Source organism: Danio rerio, chromosome 9, assembly GCF_052040795.2.
Source record: "Danio rerio strain M-AB ecotype USA chromosome 9, GRCz13ab, whole genome shotgun sequence".
NCBI classification, from domain to species: Eukaryota; Metazoa; Chordata; class Actinopteri; order Cypriniformes; family Danionidae; genus Danio; species Danio rerio.
The window spans coordinates 41,065,503-41,085,230 of NC_141029.1; the positions used below are offsets into that span (position 1 = coordinate 41,065,503).

The 19,728-nt window shown below is 37.3% G+C and overlaps 1 long non-coding RNA gene across 6 annotated transcripts in view; it reads right to left on the minus strand.

The window, feature by feature from the left end:
• The window catches only part of LOC141376180 (uncharacterized), a 93,352-nt gene that overhangs the window by 28,722 nt on the left and 44,902 nt on the right, over window positions 1-19,728 (minus strand). For 2 of the 6 annotated variants that reach the window (XR_015499751.1, XR_015499752.1), the window contains exon 4: window positions 12,771-13,341. The exons of 3 other annotated variants lie outside the window; for them this stretch is intronic. This is a non-coding gene — a long non-coding RNA (uncharacterized LOC141376180). Of the gene's footprint in view, window positions 1-12,770; window positions 13,342-19,728 lie in introns of those variants that run through there. One more of the 6 variants, XR_015499755.1, reaches the window with a different exon arrangement.

Genomic DNA, 19,728 nt, shown 5'->3' on the forward strand with positions numbered 1-19,728 from the left:
GTAGTGTATAAGTGTGTGTGAATGTGAGAGTGTATGAGTCATTCCCAGTACTGGGTTGCAGCTGGAAGGGCATCTGTTGCGCAGTACATTTGCTGGGTAAGTTGGCAGTTAATTTCACTGTGGCGACCCCTAATAAATAAGGAACTATCAAGAAAATAAACAAATGATTCAGCGCCTTGCATAAATAAGGAGTAATTTGTTTTATTACTGTATAAACCAGGGAATTTTAACTAGAGCTGTCAATTTAAAATGTGCTCAAATTAGTTGAGCTTATTAAAATACAGTACACCAACCCATGAGATCTCTTTGCTCGACTCAATAAGGATCGACAAGGATCGACTCATGCTTGTAATGTCGAGCTGATAGAGTTTTTTCAGTAGCAGCTCTAAGACTTTGGAACGATCTTCCACTCTCCTTTAGAACATCGCCAACTTTTGGGCTTTTTCAGAGGCCACTGAAACAACACTTATTTTCTTTAGCTTTTAATCATGTGTTGTGAGTTTATGTACTTTGGTTCCTTGTACGTGCCGCTCAGGCATGTTTCCCGCTTTGTTTGACAAGTGTGAGTGCTCCGAATCAGGCTCAGGTGTGGTTTAGTTGGACGGCCTAGGCCCAGTTGGAAGAGTTTTGCAATTTGGTTGGGCTTTGGAGCTGTTTACTTGAAATGTGAGTGCAAAGCATGCCGGAGCCCGAAACTAAAGACGCATAGTCATTTTTAAGGGACCGTTTCATATGGATTCATTAATTATTCTAACTTTTTCAGTGAGGCGACAGTGCTAACCACTGAACCACCATAACGCCCAGTTTACTACAGGGATCATGCGCGTTTTTACTTCAAAAATTCCATGACTTAGTCGGCGCCAATAGCCTAGTGGTTCGTGCATCGACACCTAGCGGTTAGTGCATCGACACCTAGCACCGAGGTGCTCGCAGCGACCCGAGTTCGATTCCCGTCTCGAGGTCCTTTGCTGATCCTTCCCCTATCTCTGCTCCCCATACTTTCCTGTCTCTATATCTCCACTGTCCTATCAATAAAGGTAAAACCCCTAAAAAATAATTATAAAAAAAAAAATCCATGACTTTTCCTGGACTTTCAAGTAAATTTTCATGACCTAATGTTTCATGTAACGTCTACGTATACGTGGTAAAACATAAGAAATTAAAAAATGTATTACAGCATATCATAAAACATGCAATAGTTTCAATTTATTTTTATATCTATGTAAAATAGATGATGCTTACACAGCACTTTTAATGCAAGAGCATGTTTTGGCGAAGAAAAGAAAATAAGTAAAAACGACTAACCTCCATTCCAATATACAGACATTTGTCAAACTAATTTAAGATGATGTTAATAGTTTGTTAAACTAGTAATATCAGGTAAAACTACTTCTATTATAAAGCCATGATCAAGTTGTACTTTTCGGCCGATAGACTTCCATTCTTAAGCATGCGAATGCGGCAGACCAGAAACTCAAGCACATGCAACAAGCTTCACATTTAACTGCATTCGAAAATTCTTACCAGCAAAATTACATCAGGTGATTGCTTGAGACCAAAAGAAGATAATTTAAAATAAGATATTTAAAATATGGAGCAATAGCTCCCTTTTATTAATGTCTAATCATGTTGTTTACCCCACCCCTTTTCGCAGTGCCGTACGACAGATTTTTTGCAAGCACAAGCTCTAGTGTGACCACAGCTTAAGTTGCTTTGGACAAAAATGTCTGCTAATTGACTAAATGTAAATGTAATTTCCATGACTTTTCCAAAAGCTTGTGGGTTTAACCATTTTTCCTAAAACATTTCCCGACCTGGGAAAGGCCATGTCAAAATTCTATGACTTTTCTAGGTTATCCATGACAGTTTGGGCCCTGTTAATAATATTTATTTGATTTAAAAAAAATCACCAAGTCATCCCCGCCTTATTGCCATGCAACCCCCCAATTTGGTAAATATTGCTCTAATTTGCAATCTTGTCATGCACTTTAGGCTCATGCAATGACTTAGGTTACTCAAAATGTGATTTGTAGAAATGAATTTGTTTACATGGATACACAAAAACTTGATTTAGAAACTTTTTTGGTTTTACATACCACCCTAAGAGAAAAACAACTCGTGTTATCTTCTGAATTTTGAAGTGGCTAAAAAAATCCCTGCACAGAGTCATGAAACTGAGCAATCGTGAAGTCTGGCAAATAAATATTTGAGGATATGTGCTCAGGTGGTGAAATCTGAATAAATGGCACAAGCAAGCAGGAAAATGTTGATTACCCTGACAGATTCATATTCATAATGCAACGACCAGCTATTACTCTTGAAAAGTGATCTTAACACATTTCTCCATGGCTGCTCTCATCAGCACTTTTTCTATGCTGTGTATCAAATGCCACTGCTGTACTGTGCCCACTCGAGCCAGCAGCAGCCGTCAGACGTGAAACGCTACCGGGGCGAGCGGGCCTGAGGTTGAGCAGTGCATCACAGGGAGCAGGCGCCATACATCAGAGGACCGTAACCTGTCAAGGCGTGAATGGGTTTTGTCATGAATGAATAACTGCTGCAAATGTAGCGGCAAGGAGAAGAGCTTTACGCTACTAAGCCTTTTCATCTCCTCTGATCCAAGCTTTGGGCCAAACAGAAAATAAACAGAATCTTCTACAAACACAAAATCTTTGTCCCAAATGGAAATGCAATGGAGATTTTTTTTTCCTATTCTGAGACGAAGGACAAGTGGCACAGATAGCGTGTGAAAGTGTAAAGTCTATTTTAACTGACAGTACGGTTGTCTGCGCTGGGTTCCTGCATGGTGACAGCCGTCCCCTCTGGGCAAGTACAGCTCACTACAGTTGTGAACGTAACAGAAACATCCATTGGGTTTTTAAACCCACTGAATAGTTGGATTCCTGAGGCAACACTTTTTCAGCCAACTAAAGTAGATGCACACTGCATTCAGCAGTTCTACATTATACAGCAGGAGTCAGTGAATGAAATTAATTAGCAGTGTTGAGACCATCAGCGCTTCCCATACATAGATATTTGTGGTATACAAATATCTGCCCAAGTATATTTAGCGACACTTTTTTTAAATACTATTACTTACATCCTTTTACACTATTTGTATCCACCTTAACCAAACTTCTGCAATAACTTAAGTGGTGGAAAATCTTCTCTTCTTTACCTGTTTCGTTCTGTGCACGCGAGACCTGCACTCCTACAGACACTCTTAAGTGCTTGGAAGATCCACAGAGACATGCCTTTTTGGGACTTAAACAATTGGCCCGGGTTTTTAAATCTCCAAATATCTCCGTAATTCAACTTTCGCTTTCTAAAGCTGATATACGTTTTTGCATCACTCTTTTATTAAAGACTAATTTAGCTTGCTTCACAGCTGACAGTCTGCACAGCTGTGAGACCGATAGAAAGTAAACAATAGATTCTTTAATCTAAACAATTCAGAAAAACTTAACTACATATTTCAAGAGGACAAAATGACTGCTCTAAACTGGCTGCAAAATATTTGTACACCATTAGTAATGGTTAATCAACGCATTTGCCTTATTTAAATATTGTAGTTTTAATCTTTTGATCTTGTAATTATACATTTTATTCAACGATATTGTCTGTTTTTATTCATTTTTCTGTAATTTATTTCTCATTTGCTGGTTATTTTATGAATTTGATGATGTTAATATATTACATAGGCTAATTTATATATATATTTATATATATATATATATATATAAATATATATATATATATATATATATATATATATATATATATATATATATATATATATATATATATATATATATATATGAATACAGGGCTTGACATTCACTTTTTTGATCACAAGCCACTGTGGCTAGTAGATTTCCAACATTACTAGCCGCTCGCCATTTTCACTAGCCACAATTTTGTTGTTTAGAAAATATATTTTATTTGAATAAATGTGACTTTGACATGCTATAATGACTTGATTTAGATGTTGTGTTATGTCCACATGCCTCATTTATTTCACTGTTTGTGTGTGTTGTGTCTGAGCTTGCTCACTGTGCATGAGCAAATGGGTTGTGTCGCATTGCAGTTGATTTTTATTTCACATGACCTTTTTAGGGTTATAGATTAAGGATATCACATTTATCTCTGACCACACCAAAAAGAAATAATTATTTTTTAGCCACACATTTTAAATGTGTCAAAACAAGCAAATATATAGCTGTATACATGCACTTTTTATTCAACAAAACCTTTTTTAACTTGACATTTAAAAAGTTGCGCTACTCTACACACGTTGCTTTTGCTCAAGTAAACAGGAGCATGCATCACATAGCCTGTGTGCGCAAGTAATCATCCTCTCATAAGGTATTCACCTGCTTTTGCTCGCGCGAACAGTTGTGTTAGTCGTGCTGCTTCTTGAATCTAAGATCACATTTACATGCATATTGGGCCATCCTTATTGTCGAACCCTGCTTTAAGAGAACTAAAATGTAAAAATGATTTCCAACCTGCCAAAGTGGCTAGTGGGAGCGGCTGTCTAACCCTGCAAAGCTGAAAAATCTATTCGCATTTGGCAGGTTGGCGGGTGTTAATGTAAAGCCCTGTGTATATATATATATATATATATATATATATATATATATATATATATATATATATATATATATATATATATATATAAAATGCTCCGGCATTCAAGTTTACTTTGAACTTGAAAGAGAGAAGCAGATTTTACCCTGTCAGTGGGTGCACATGGCTCCTGAATAGCATAAAAGTAACAGAAATAGTGGATTTCTTTTTTTATTTCAACAATTTTTTTTACTTTAACCCATTAAAAAGAAGGTTTATAACAGTTTCATAATAAATAAAATTATTGCTAAAAATTTAAATTGTGTTTTTTTTTTGTGTCATATATACACTCTCAGAAACAAAGGTACAAAGACTGTCACTGGGGCAGTACTTTTCAAAAAGTACTTATTTGTACCTGAAGAGTCCATATTGTTAACTCAAATGTACATTTTAGGTGCATTTGGGTACTGATATGTACCTTTGAAGTACCATTTGGGACTCTTTAGGTACGAATATGTAACTTTTGAAAAAGTACTGCCCCAGTGACAGCTCTCGTACCTTTATTTCTGAGAGTGTAGTTAACTCTTCATGTGATGTGCGTAAATGGTGTGTTTCAATCTGGCTTCCACTGCAGGTATATTTCACACCTGTGGGAAGCACTGCACCATTTAGCAAATTATGAGTTAAACATGAATATTTTGACATTATACACACATATACACCCATACAATTAAAATTACATTATACCCCCAAAATAAATAGTAACTACTACTACTACTACTACTCTGGGTTTTTGTGCTCCTTTGAGGACAAAACTCCAGAGAGCAGTACACGTCAAACAGTTTATGAAGGATGTACCACTATAATTGTTAAACATGATATTTAATAAATTTTGACTCTATCTAATGACGTTTCTGTCTATCTATCAGGTAATGTGTCACAGCATCAGTACACTGCTTTAATCTTTCGCTTTCATGCTCCTACTTAGTAATTTTTGTAAAATCACAGATACTGTTGGCTGGTTCCTGTTGGCTGTGCACTTTTTTTAATAAACCAAATACGTTGAAGCCATTATAACCACACAGATCACGCTGCGTATTCAGGCCAAAGTCCTACAAAAAAAAAAAGTGATTGACAGGTGGTCATTTGTGTGCAACTTATCTTTATCTATGATTTAGTTATGGGTAAAACAAAGACCATTTGGGTCAGGTAGTTAAAACGGTAAGATACAAATAATTAATTCGTTATGAATTAATTCATTATTCATAAATAATTAATTCATCGCCACCTACAACGTCGATGCCATTGTCCATTGCATTGTTTCACATTAGACATTGTACGATGCCAAATTAGTCAACATCACCCAACCCTTGTTGCGACTAAGTAGTTAGTGAGGTTAACAGAGGTTGTCTAGTAAGAGAAGTGGAATGTCTTTACATATACAGTAGATTTAAGTCATTTTCCTCTGGTCATGTGATTTTGAAGTGCTTATTTGTAAGTTTCAGAGTTATATACTCAAACTTTTTGGCCTCGTAATTTCACAAATGTGACCACACACTTATCAAGATGAACAAAGACGAAAATACTACTTTGACTTTATATAATGCAATGTGGCAATATTTCCTATTTAAACTCTCACATTTGACCTATTCATTTGTTTTATCCATTTAAAATTCCAAGACTCTACTTTCCATATTAAAGCAAAAGATGTGCTTTACTAATGAATACAGCAGTGTTCCCCTTGCTGTGGCCAGGTAGGGAAGCAGTGGATTAAACAGCCCTTACTGTGAGCAGAGAAGAATGAGAGAAAGGAAGGACAGATTCCTCACCACATTGAATGTATTTTTCCTCACTCCCAAAATACCTCCTGCTGCTATCCCATCTGCCTTGGCACTCTTCAGCATGGCAGCTGGCATGCAATCCCCAATAATATCAAAAAGGCAACAATGGATTCACTACAAAAAATAGGAGGCAAACTATAACTGTTAAGATGGATTTTTACATATGGACTATTTCACGTCCGTCACAGATCCTCGTGCCAACCCACACAGGATAAGATGTGTGATTGCTTGATGCCAGCGATGGGGAAAGATAATAATAGCTTTGCTCTTGGAGGTAAGTCTAATACTTCAGTTTGTTTGCTGTTGAGAACAGAGAATCCCCAACATTGTCCACAAAGACAAGTTTTGGCAGTGGTTAATTTTTAAAGTAGGCCCACTCTCATTGATATTGATGTTGACTTGAAGCATCTTTTAGTGTGTACATGATCTAACTAGTGCTGGGCGATTGCAAAACTCAATTGATTGTTCGAAATCCCTCTCCGCTGTCGCCACTGCCTCGCATGGTTCAGGACTGGTAGAGCTACGCATCGATGAATTTGCTCTTCAGTGTTTGAACTCTCAGTAATGATTAAATCACACTGAACTGAGCTAAACTGAACTGAACTGAACTTAAACACTAAAACCTGAACCACACTGTTCCAGTTACTGAACCACACTGTTCCAGTTACTATGACCATTTATGTGAAGCTGCTTTGACACAATCTACATTGTAAAAGCGCTATACAAATAAAGCTGAATTGAATTGAATTGAATTGAAATACAATTGAAGTCCATTTTTAGTGACCGTTTTACCAACCTGCAATTCAGGATGGTGTTCTAGCCACCCACTTAAGAGCCCCAGTGTCCCAGTTAAAGGCCTTGTAAACAAATAGCAGTGCTCTTGTCTGTTTCTTAACTAGATGTTCAATTATTCCTTCATAAAGCTCATATGTTCCCAAGTAAAATTTTATAGGAACCATACTTCATGTACCGACAAACCCTTCCATCGCCACAGGCAGAAGTTAAGCCAGCGTCAGAAGGGATCCATAAAAGTGTTTTGGGTTTGTGTGATTTCTGCTGGTACAAATGTAAGTTTCATTGGATTTATGGAGCCATTTCCCTGGAGTGTTCATTTCAGCCTTTACATAAATCTCCTGGGTGACCAGCTTCCGAGGACTGGGCGGCTGTTATGGACTGATGCAAACGTATGACAATATGACAACATACTGTAACATTATTATGGTGGGTGTATTTATCGGTGAAAGACTCGAACTGCATTACGTCAGCGACGCCTATAGATGAGCAGAATACAAGTCTGCAGATCATTGTTATGCTGTCTGTGTTTATGTGCGCCACTATTTCAGGTTCGCAATCAGACACTCACATCCACATGCATGCACACACCTCACCTCTCGTTTCCCATCTCGGTAATTAGTTCATTAATCACATTAATGGAAACGACCCAAATAAAAAAAAAAAACCTTCTCCAATAATGCCCCTTTATGCACAGAAGAGGGCGGCACTCTTCAGCTCAGTGGAGGGGAGGTGGGACACGCAATCTATCAATTACCTTATCAAGTATGCTTGCCCCGCGCCAGTGCTGCACCAGGACATTTCCCTCAGGACACGTTTTGTGAAAGTATTTCATTAAACGGCAATCAGACAGCACTCTCTGACAAGGAAATGAAAATAAATTGCCAATCCTAAGAAATATCTGATTTGTTAGAAGATATTCAAAATGTATTTGGCCATTTAGGGTGGGAAACGTTTTAGGTAATAATAATTAAAATTTAAAAGCTTTGTTTTTATCCTGGTCGCAGAGTTTAAAGCAGCTGTATAAAATGGCAAGTTTAAAGGAACAGTTTACCCCTATATGAATGCTGGTACTTGCTGTCTGAATTTACTCACCCTCAGGCTATACAAAACATTGGCAACTTTTGTTTTTCTTCAGAACATTTTTTTTGGAGGGAGCTGAAATCGTGGTTCCTAATACTAATGTTCTTATGTCGCATTTTTACAAAATTCTTTGTTATTTCTAATAAAGGAAGTGTGTTTTAAAGGAACACCATTTTAAATGAACAACGGTTAAAAAGAGTTTTATAAGCTTTGAATTCACTGAGCCGATCTCTGTGTCTGGTGAGAGCACTTTTAGCTTATCTTAGCATAGATCATAAAATCAGATTAGACCAGAAGCATCTTGCTAATAAATTACCAGAGTTTGCTCATTTTTTTTTTATTTAAAACTTATTTCTTCTGTACACAGTGTGCTATAACCCAACATTTTCTATGGTGATATGTCTGATGTTCTCATATCAGAATAATAATCAATGAACTTCGCTGCCATACCATGGTTGCAGCAGATGCAATGGTATTATGCAGCGCCTGAAAATTGTTTGAAAAAACTTTTGTACTCCTGTTCAAATAGATATGGTTTAGGATCTGCAACAAAGAAAATATGTTCTGAATAACCTAAAACACATGTCTTCATGGCAGCCAGGAACATTCTATATGCAAGCAGGTTATATTGACGTTAGCGTATATTTAGGGGCTGGATAATATCATTGTACCTGTTGCAGCTATGGTAAGGCAGCAAAGTTGCTTGATTATTACGCTAGAAAGAGATTATAACTCCAAGCCATATTGGCCTAGAAAATAGCAACTTTTCATTTTCTGTCAGTCTTAGTACACAACTACGAGTCAAGCTTTAAATAGGAACAGCAAGTTTAGAGGGACAGTTTACCCAGATGTGAATGCTGGTACTTGCTGTCTGAATTTACCCACCCTCAGTCTATACAAGACATAGGCATTTTCTTTCTTCAGAAGACTTTGAGGGTAGCTAAAATCGTGGATCCTAATACTAATGTCCTTATGTCACTTTGAATTAAATATAATAAAATCTATGTTATTTGTAATGAATGAAACGTGTTTTGAAGGAACAACAGTTAAAAAGAGTTTTATAATCTTTGAATCCACTAAGCCGATCTCTGTGTCTGGCGAGAGCACTTTTAGCTTATCTTTGCATAGCTTATTAAATCAGATTAGACCAGAAGCATCTTGCTCATAAATGATTAGAGTTTTGTTAATTTTCCTATTTAAAACTCGATTTGCCTTTAAACAGTGAGCTACAACCAACTAAAATTTCTAGACTGATATGTATAGGACCTATATTCTCATTCCAGAATAATAGTCAAGGAACTTTGCTGCCGTACCATGGACCATGGTTGCAGCATATGCAATGGTATTATACAGTGCCTGAAAATTGTCTAACTTGTGTACCCCTGTTCAAATAAATATGGTTCAGGATCTGCACATAAGAAAATATGTTCTGAACCATCTAAAACAAATGTCTTCATGGTCGCAAGGCACAATGCATATGCAAGCAGTTTATATTAACAGAAGTTTCTGGATAAAATCATTGCGCCTGCTGCAGCCATGGTAAGGCAGCAAAGTTGCTTGATTATTACGCTAGAATGAGAGTATAGTTTCTAGCCATATGGGCCTAGAAAATAGCATCTTCATTTTCTGTCTCTGTCTTAGTATACAATTTAAACATGGGTCAAGCTTTAAAGGGCACCTAGTTCACCTAGTTTTTTAAGATTTAATATTAATATTATGGTTCTTCTGAGTGTGCCAGTTTGGGTTCAGTTCAAAACACAATTCAGATTTTATTATAATGTTTTAAAAAGCCGTAAAACGATACCAAGTCTATACACTATACCTACACAAATGTCTGTCCAAACAGCTTAAAAAATTGATTTTTCACCATAGGTGTCCTTTAAATAGTAAAATTAGCAAATCTGGTACAGCCACGCATATTTAACCACAGTGGGAGCTAGCTCTTTTAGCTCTGCAGAACCCTGGGAATGAAATTCTATTCTTCTGACATAAGGAACAGTAATATCCTCATTTTTAATTCTTAAGACCCATCTTTTTACTTAAGCCTGAACATATGACTATAATTTATGTCATATTATTATAGGTTTTTGTAGTATTTATGATGTTTGTACTTTGATGTGTTTATTTTTTTTATATTTGCCCTGATTTTAGTTTTTTTTATTAATTGTTACTGTTTTTAACATGTATTTTGCAAATTATTATCATCCCTAGATTCATTATTGTAGTTAATAGCAACAACTTTTGAAGGTTTAAAATTATTGACACACATGAATATCTAGGTGTCATCTTGACATTTTAGAAAACATGTTGTCGTTTTGGAAATCCTAGTGGCAGGACAAACATAATTAGAAATTCATTTATATTGGTGGCCATTATCATTAAATGAGTCCAGCGGGGAGGGAGATCTAAAAAAGGATGTATGGTATGTTTTGTGGTAATAATTTGGTAATGTGTACATGGAACCTTGCTGCAATTTTAGATTCCCTAAATGGGATAATAAAGTTAAGTTTGAATAGGGCTGGGCAATAAAATCGATATCAGTATTTATTGACGGAACACCATTGTCAATATCGATAATGAAAAGAGTTCGGTATGAAATTTCAGTATGAAGGCTATAGTTTTACTAAAAAAGTGGCTGCTAAGTGAGCGCCTTGGAAGCAATGCCAATTAGCTTAGGGTGTTAGTTTGTCATTTCCAATGGAGACACGCACATGGGAGTGACGTGCACAGTGTGGCTTTTTGGTTTCTTTTCTTGTGCACCCCAGGCACTAGCTTCCCATCTGAAAGATTTTTTTTAGCATAGGGGTAATGTAATCATTCAACTTCAGAATTTGTAACGTTGCAGTATGTATTGAATAATGATGGTTAGTTCTTTTACTTGAAAGCTCAGATTTAATAATCATAATTAGTCTTGTTTACAGAGTTTGAGGTGTAGTGTATTATTATTGACACTTTACAGATGTTGATCTACCTTTACCATTGCACACACTTTGTAACATTTCATTTATCAAGTTTAAGAGTCTCTTTAACACTTATGGTTATTTTATTATACAGGGATGGTAGTTTAAAGGGCACATAGGTTACCCCTTTTTTAACATTTAATATAAGTCTTTTGTGTCCCCAGAATGTGTCTGTAAAGATTCAGCTCAAAACACCCATCAGAGTATTTATTATAACTGTTTGAAATGTCTGTATTATAGCTGGGAAAAGGTTGTTGCTATTTTTTTGCACTGGGCCTTTAAGGCGAGTCATCCCCGCCCACCGATCCCAGCCACATGCCTCAACATGCCCTCGGCTGCCTCAGGAAGCAGATCTCACGTAACGTTTGTGAGAAATACTACAGTAAGAACTTTACCATTAGTATTTGATGCATTTTTTGTGGAGTTGCAACAATAAGTTCATTCACACACAGCGCAGACACGCAGGCACACACGCACATACATAGCGTAGAGACGCAAGCAGACACACACACACATAGCGCAGACAAGTAGGCTAGCGCAGACACACACGCACATACATCGTGTAGAGACGCAGGCAGACACACACACATATAGCACAGACAAGTAGCGTAGACACAAACGCACATACATAGCGTAGAGATGCAGGCAGACACACACAGATAGACAGTGAGAGAGACACGAGGCTGTGCTGATGAAGTGAATCTGAAGTGAATCGCTGTACTACATTACACACGTGCACACGTTTTAAAACATTTAAAAACTTGTAAAACTCACTCTTGATCACGTCTGATGATGATTGATGATCCTAGCAACCTGAACAGACCTTTTATTCCCGGTTGCTTTGCGCGCGTCCTGTTTTGTCGATATGAGTATATGCATTACTATGGAGACATGTTAATGCGCGCAGCTGTCAATCAATATTGGTGGGCGGGGGGACCGCACTCCTACGTAAAGTTGGGGTCGATCTGAAAACCACTCCAATTGGTCCACCATATGTTGTTAAATTTAAAAAAAAAAAAGGACTGGGTGTGTTTATATCACCCCATATGACAGTATATACACTATACGTACAAACATGTACTGTATGTCCAAACAGCTTGAAAAGTAGATTTTTCACCATAGGTGCCCTTTAAATATATATTTTTTTGACTATTAAAACTATTTTCCTTAGTAATGTTGGTAAATTAAAATAAGGTGGTTAAATAAATGAAAAATCGCAATATTCCTTATTGCATAGTTACAAATATTGAACAATATCAAATGATATGAAACATGATATCGTGATAACTTGTTGTGCAATATCGCCCAGCCCTTGTTCTGAGTCTAGTTTGTAATACCATTGGTTTGACTAACTTTTCAAATAGTGCATAGGAAACGCTCTCAATCCTAGCAGCAGACATTTGCATTAGTTTCCGCCAGAGGTAATGCCCATTCAAATGGAGCTTTTTTAGGGGGAGTGAAATTGAGGATGGTAAATGTTAGTTTTTACAAATACTTTTCTGAAGCAAAATTATATGTATACACATTTTAAACAATGCTGAGTAGCAATTCATTATTAAAAGTACATTTGATGACCTCTTTAAGAGGAGTCACAATCAATTCATCACATAAGCATAAAACCATGCTCACAGCAACTAAAAATTGTCATTATTTTAAGCAAAAAGTTAATTTGCATATGCAGGATGTGAGTAAGAACATCAGAGCAGAACCGATCAATGGGTGGGCATCTCTTTCCACCTCATTTCCCTTCTCCAGCATGCTTGGTGTATGTGCACGCAGAAAGAATCGACCCAAAAGAATCTTCAATCTGGAGATGATCTGAGCCCTTACAGGCGAGTTCTTAAACAAGCAGGCTGACAAGTGAAAGCAACTCCGCCACAGGAGACGCACATAAAAATTGACATCACACCCAGAACGGTTGTCTTCCCTTTGCGTGTGTATGTGTTTCTTGCTTGTAGTCTCGGCACGTATGGAAATGCAGACAAACACACTTCATCCCTCTTGTCAGTGCGCACTGAATTTGAAGTGCACGCTGATTCTCGCAGGTCGTTGGCATTCGTTTGCAGGTTTGAGGTTCTCTGCTCCATGTCCATCACCTGTAAACCGCACAAAGAACTGTAATTGCTTGTCTAGGCTGTCAGCTTAGATTTTGGTGTATCTACACTTGCCGACATCAAGCAGATATTTACACATGAAATGAAATTACTCTTTTCTTAGTGCACCGCTCCGGAGAGATGTTCCTCACAGACTTGTCAGTGTGTTTGTGGCAAATTGTTTATTTAATAACATACAGTAGTCAGCGTAAAGTGTTAAGAATGGATTTTCTTCTCACGCATGAAGAGTCTTCACTTGTTTGCATTTCTTGTGACAGCAAAGAAATCCCAAACGGTGATCGGTGTTATTTGTTCAGCCTATCAGTTTTCTGTCATGAACTGCACAAACTGCGGTGTACAGTCAGAATCTTAGAATTGCAGTGTCATATGAAATGGTATAATGATGAGGTTACTTTCAGACTGTGGTTATTTACTGCTAAAACAGGTTTCACATACAGTGAGGAATATATTTTTATTTTCATAGTGCAGATGGCATGGCAAAACTAAAAGCATTCTAGAGCTACTGTAGGCTTCATCCTGAAAACAAATTGTAATACTTTGCATAAAGAAAACTAATGTTATTTTGAGTCAGTTTAGTGCTTTGTTTCACTGTGACATTTCCATTATTTTAAATATTATTTGGACTGAAATACTACTAAGGGTGCTTTCACATCTGCAGTTTGGTTCATTTGGTCCAGACCAAGGGCAATAAATGATACATTGTATCAAATTTCCGCCTTTTTTATCCTTTTCACACCACAACCAGTTGAAAATAACCAAAATGCAGTCATGTGAAAAAATCCACATCACTTATTGGCCAGCTGTTATTGAATGCATTTCATAAACTGCTTTTCAATTGGTTAGAATTAACATGCGGGAAAATGGCAATTTAAATCCCACAAGTAAACAAACTGGCAGACACAAAATGTTGCTTTTTACTATGGAAGGTCGACTGCGCTAGCTGATTGTATCGCTGGTCATAGTATACTATATAGCTTGTATACATCACTTTAGACAAACTATACATTTCGTGAATGAAGCGCTACTGCGGCTGGAAAACAATGTTTCAAAGCATTGCAAATGGTAAAGGCACATCTCGAGTCACATCAGGAGGAGGGGTGAATTAAAACTGCGACATGGTCATATTCCAGAAATATTACCAATGATAGATCAGGTAATGATTTTCCCTCACTCTCTCTCTGTTTAAAATTGTTGGTAAAGCACTGTCAACAAATATTTTTCCTCCACATTCCATAATGAGCAACGCACTGGATTAGTCCAAAAGGGCACAGCTGGATTAGTCCAAAAGGGCACAGTACTTTTTGCAGTTGGGTCTGTTTAAGTTCGGATCATATTCTCACCACAAACAAACCGCTCCAGGGTTTGTTTGAAAATATAATGAGACCACATTTTCAAGGTCTTGGTATGCTTATTTTGGTCGCTTTTGGTGTGCACCCAAGTGCGATTACTATGTTGACACCTGCCCAAACGAACCACACCAAGAGAAAAAGAAACGAACTAGTTAGGTAGTACGATTTAACCGAACTAAATAAGGCAGGTGAGAAAACATCCTAAAATACTTATTCTTCCCCAAAATGTTTCTCTGAAAATAAAAATAAATGGTTTAAAAAAATACAAAAAGATACTTATGATGCATACATGATGCATTATGTAACCCCGCCAGTCCTACGCCACCCAACCCGCTCCGAGCTGGTATCGAACCAGCAACCTTCCGCATGGCAGTCGGTTGCTCTTACAAGGAGGCTAAAGACCATGGTTTCTAGTATTTGTCGCTAGAGCACCTTTAGACGTCAGAGGAGTGAGGTTTACCTGCACAGCACTTACTAGCTGGCCTCCGTTACAATTACGTATTTATTAATCGTTTGGTCTGGACTATAATAAAAAAAAATATATTTTTTTTACTTTAGCTTTTTAGGTTTTGATGGCGTATGCCAGGGGTCACAATCTCGGTCCCGAAGGGCCGGTGTCTCTCCAGGGTTTAGCTCCAACTTGCCTCAACACACCTGCCTGGTTGTTTCAAGTATATCTAGGAAGACCTTAATTAGCTAGTTCAGGTGTGTTTGATTAGGGTTGGAGGTAAAATCTGCAGGACACTGGCCCTCCAGGAACAAGTTTGATGACCCCTGCCGTTTGCCATTTATTGACTTTAACAGTATCCAAAGTTTTGATTTAACAATGTGCGACCTGGCAAACAAAACATATTTTTTATTCCAAAAACATGCATTCACAATTTCATCCAATTCACCCATAGCGCATGTCTTTGAACTGTGGGGAAAACCGGAGCACTCGGCAGCGACTAAAATCAATAAAAACAGTGTTAAATAAAATAAAATAAAATCTACAGTAGGAAGTTTTTTAGTTTAGGTTTTAAATATAGGAACAATCAATTGTCTGCAATTTATTATTAATAAATTAATTCATTCATTTTCTTTTCGGCTCAGTCCCTTTATTAATCTGGGGTTGCCAAAGCGGAGTAAACAGTCATCTTATCCAGCATATGTTTTACGTAGCCTATGCCCTTCCAGCTGCAACCCATTACTGGGAAACACCCATACACTCCCATTCACACACATATATACTATGGACAATTTAGCCTACACAATTCACATATAGCGCATGTCTTTAGACTTGTGGGGGAAACCCGGGAGAGCACCCGGAGGAAACCCATGCGAACAAGGGGAGAACAGGCAAACTTCACACAGAAATGCAAGCTGACCCAGACTCGAACCAGCGACTTTCTTGTTGTGAGGCAACAGTGCTAACAACTGAGCCACCATGCCACTATTCCAAAAACATTCTCCATTAAAAAAATGTGTGTATTTGTATTTAAATAGGTTTAGAATTACAGTGTAAGTTGTAAAACAAACAAACAAAAAAAAATCATTGTCAATAACTGAATCAATCTAAATACCACAACTGAGAGAATTTTTTGTTGTTCACATCACAGCCACGGGGATTAGAAAACAATGGCTGCATCTTAATTTTAGATGACAAGGCCTTCTCTTCCAAATATATGAAGATATTGTCTTCTTTAAGGTGATCGTTTCAGATGATCTCTGAAAATGTAAAAATAGCAGCCAATATTCGCAATGCTCTATTTACTGACAAACAGCAATATTGAAGTCAATTTCACCGCCACCTCAGGCATATACGCCTGTCATAGCAAGCATAACTTTTACAGGCCAATTTTCAAATGGCACCTCCCCTGGAGAAATCCACGAGGCTATGAAACTGCTTTTATTTTTAGACAGATCTCAGGTATAAGCGACATTATCATTCAGCAGTCCAGATACGTCAGTCAAACAGTCCAATACACCAGGTCCAACACTGTACAAGCATATCAAGTAGGAAGGCTGGAGTAAGTTCATAGAGTTTAATCAAATTACAAGTAGTCATTTGTTTTACTGAATTGTACACAGACAAAAACGAGGCAGTATAGATGTACAATACTTGCAAATATGTTAAATAAAATTTGTTTTAAGGATTGTGCAGAACTTTTGTCATATCATTCTGCTGATAACAATACTAGATATTCTGAAAGATTTTGGAAAGCATCAGCTATTGACTTGAATAGTAGGAACAAAAATACTATGGAATCAGTGGCTGCTGTTTTCCGACATTCGTCAAAATATCTTATCTTGGTTACACATTTTTTTTTTTGATGGTCCTTTTGAGTATTAGTAGATTCTCTGCTTAATATCTGTTGATACTGCTCCTTCAACAGATATTTAACTGACTATAAGAGACTTTACAAGTACATGTCAACTTACACTAACCCTAAACCCAACCTAACTGTACCTTCACACCAAAAGTGGTGAGAGCGTCAAAGTAGCTGGAACTGATTCATTTTCAATGGGAGCTGGCCGCGATATGTGAGGACGTCGAGGAGAGTTGAGATCAAGTCAACTTGATAGTAATAAGCTATGACGCGGTTTGGCGGCAAGCAATCAGAATGAAGAAGTCCACCGCTTGAGAGAACACAGCCACTGTAAATTTTGGTTTAGACCTCAGTTGTTTACAAGGGTTTGATTATTGCGGTCGCCGGATTTCCAATTGACCCTTTGCTAAGCCACACCCGAAAACCGCCACATACCAATCGTGGCTTAGCAACTATAGCTCTGCGCAGGAGGTCTGTCAAGCTTTGTGCATATCGATTGTGCAAATCTGATACCCTGTATCCTAAAAGTTTGTAAGGAGTGGTGTAATTGTTTCCCTTTTCAAAACCTAAAACCCAAGGTTTCCTAAAAAATAGAAAGCAGGTTATGTTTCCAAGCTGTCTTTTTTTTTTCTTTTTCCACTCAATATTATGAGCCCTGCTCCATTTAAGCCCTCGCTATAGTCATACATGACGCTCTCGCCGTCAGAGCTGAAGGCAGACAGCATTCTCGCCAGGGTTGCCAGAGCGAGCTTTGACACTCTCACTTCCTTCGGTGTTAACGCACAGCAAGTCTACTTTTAATCTAAATTAAACAAACAGGCCATCAAAATTAAGTGTAACCCTTATTTTGCGTATAACAGAAGAAATAAACTGGTGCATTTTCCAAAACCTTTGCTGGCCAGCTAAGATTGCAAGTTTGTCAATACATAGTTTGGAAATTCAATGTTTCCCAAATATATCATTTGAATGAACACTCGAAAAAGAGCATCACAAACTTGTGTGGTTGGAGCTACACATCTAGAACTGTAGTTAGAAGCAAATTTACTGGCTCATCCTCCCTATGCCCTATTCCTTTTCAACACTTCACCATTCACTTGAAATCCTTTTGAAAGCTTAAAGCCCACATTTTATGTAATTTGTTTTTCTCAAAGTTATTTTTAATACGGTTCAGTTTGAACAATCATCCGACTGACAATTCTGCTCCCTTCTTAGTGCACTACAAATACATTTATTCCATTTTGAATGCAGCTCGTGAAGAAAGCTGCTTTTATGTTATACAAGATCAACATTTTCAGAGCTTTGGGAAAACAAATATATGTTATGGGTTTAGATTTACATTTAGAATGTGAGCCTTTGTCTACTGTAAAATATCTGCAACATGTCTGCAGTGTTTTGAGTAAACTGTAATTCAATAAAAAATACAAATAATGACATATGATAGGTAATTTAATTATAAATATATTTGGGTGGCACGGTGGCTCAGTGGTTAGTACTGGCATTTCTGTGAGAAGTTTGCATGTTCTCCCTGTGTTCATGTGGGTTTCCTCTGAGTGCTCCGGTTTCTCCCACAGTCCAAAGATGTGGTACAGGAGAATTTTATAAACTAAATTGGACATAGTGTATGACACTACAACAAAAAATAAGGTCAAGAATATTGGTGTGACTCTTGAGTCAGATCTGAGTTTTAAAAGTCATGTCAAAGCAGTCAGTAAATCAGCATACTATCATCTCAAAAACATAGCAAGAATCAGATGCTTTGTAGTGAAGACTTAGAGAAAGTTGTTCATGCTTTTATCAGCAGCAGGGTGGATTACTGTAATGGATTCCTCACTGGTCTTCCTAAAAAGACAGTCAGACAGTTGCAGCTCATCCAGAACGCTGCAGACAGAATTCTAACCAGAACCAGAAAATCAGAGCACATCACACCGGTCCTCAGGTCTTTACACTGGCTGCCAGTTACATTCAGAATAGATTTTAAAGTATTATTACTGGTCTATAAATCACTAAATGGCCTAGGACCTAAATACATCACAGATATGCTCACTGAATAAAAACCTAACAGATCACTCAGATCATTAGGATCATATTAACTAGAAGTTCCAAGAGTTCAGTCAAAGCAGGGTGAATCTGCCTTCAGCCACTATGCCCCCCGCTGCTGGAATCAGCTTCCAGAAATGATCAGATGTGCTCCAACATTAGGCACATTCAAATCAAGACTGAAAACACATCTGTTTAGCTGTGCCTTTACTGAATGAGCACTGTGCTGCGTCCGACAGATTGCACTATCATGTTTTTCTCTTCTTCTTCATTCTTTTATATCACATTTTACCTGTTTTTATGTTTTGTTTTGTTTTTACGCATTTTTATTATTTGTTTTTATTTTTATTTTACTTGTTTCTTTTATTCCTGTTTATGTAAAGCACTTTGAATTGCCATTGTGTATGAAATGTGCTATATAAATAAACTTGCCTTGCCTTGCCTTGCCTATGAGTGTGAATGTGAGTGTGTATGGGTGATTCTCATCACTGGGTTGCAGCTAGAAGGGCATCCACTGCATAAAACATGCTGGATAAGTTGGAGGTTCATTAAGCTGTGGCAGCCACAAATAAATAAAGGGACTAAGCCTAAGTAAAATTAATAAATTAATAAAAATATTTTATTTTTGTAACATTTAATTTCTGAAAACAAAAGTAATGTCATAGATAAATATA